Below are 1,396 nucleotides of genomic sequence, written 5' to 3' on the forward strand. Positions count from 1 at the left end.
CCAATTTTAATTTTTAGATTTCATTTTTAATATCTTTTAAATTTTGTCATTCTAATTAGCTTATACTTTTATTTCCAATTTAAGCACAATTCCCTGTGGGATCGATATCATTTTTTTAAAACTATACTACTGTGACCCGTGCACTTGCGGACACACCGTACCAAGTTTTTGGCGCCGTTGCCGGGGAATTGTTTGTTTTTAAGTTGGATTTTAATTGTTTTAAGCTAATTAGAATTTTTATTTTCTTTTATTTTCACTATTGTTCCTTGTGTTTTTCAGGTACTTTTCTTGTTTATGAGACGATCGAAAAGCACAAGTGATACTGAATTGTTGTTCAACCCAGAAATTGAAAAATTCTGCCGAGCCAACAAAAAGGAATACAAAAGAAGAAAGGAAGCAAAAAAAGAAGAACAAGAAAGATTTGAGCAAGAGGAGACAATTAAAAATATGGAGAATCAAAATAGAGCTATTGGTGGAGACAATGGAGGAAATGAGCAAAACGGGCAAAATGTAGTTGTTAATCAAAATGATCCTCAAAGAAGATCCATGTTGGATTATGCTTTTCCTAGATGTGCAGATGTGAGAGATAACAGACCTATTATTGGAGCTAATCAATTTGAGTTAAAGACTGGTCTCATTCAAATGGTTCAGAATTCACAATTTGGAGGTAGTCCACTTGAAAATCCTCATTCTCATTTGAAGAAATTTTTGATGATATGTGGCACACAAAGGCAGCCTGGAGTTTCAGATGAAGTTATTCGGCTCACCTTATTTCCATTCTCTCTTCGGGATTCAGCATTGGAGTGGTATGACTCACTCCCACAAGCTATTATAGCTACTTGGGAGCAGCTATCTCAAGCTTTTCTATCTCAATTTTTCCCACCTGGGAAGACCACTCATTTGAGGAATTTGATGGTAGCTTTTAAGCCAAGAGATGATGAAACTTTGTATGAATCTTGGATGAGATTTAAGGAGCTTGAAAGGCAATGTCCTCATCATGAAATACCGAAATGGATGATTGTTCAAAATTTCTACACCAGAGTTACTCCAGCCATAAGAAACACAATTGATTCACAAGCAGGAGGAGATTTAATGAGAATGACAAGTGAAGAATGCTATGATCTATTAGAGAAGATTGCTCATAATACCCATTTATGGGGAAATCCTAGAGCACTTGAGCCAAAGAAAGCCGGGATTTATGAACTTGACTCAGTTAGCTACATGAATGCAAGATTTGATCAGTTGACTCAGCTTCTTAGTGATTTTTGCACAAAGGCAACAACCTCAACTCCTACAACTATGCAACAAGTTGCCTTCACAGATGGAACTCAAAGTTGTGGAGTTGATTACTCTTCTTATGGTGATGATTATTTGCAAGAACAAGCTGCTTATGCAG

The 1,396-nt window shown here is 36.2% G+C and overlaps 1 non-coding gene across 1 annotated transcript; it reads right to left on the reverse strand.

The window, feature by feature from the left end:
• Positions 1–897: 897 nt before the first annotated feature.
• On the reverse strand, positions 898–1,004 carry LOC131175166 (small nucleolar RNA R71). The gene has a single exon (XR_009145328.1). It is a non-coding gene; the product is annotated as a small nucleolar RNA R71 (small nucleolar RNA).
• Positions 1,005–1,396: the final 392 nt, after the last annotated feature.

This window comes from Hevea brasiliensis, chromosome 16 (assembly GCF_030052815.1).
Source record: "Hevea brasiliensis isolate MT/VB/25A 57/8 chromosome 16, ASM3005281v1, whole genome shotgun sequence".
In the NCBI taxonomy this organism is placed as follows: Eukaryota; Viridiplantae; Streptophyta; class Magnoliopsida; order Malpighiales; family Euphorbiaceae; genus Hevea; species Hevea brasiliensis.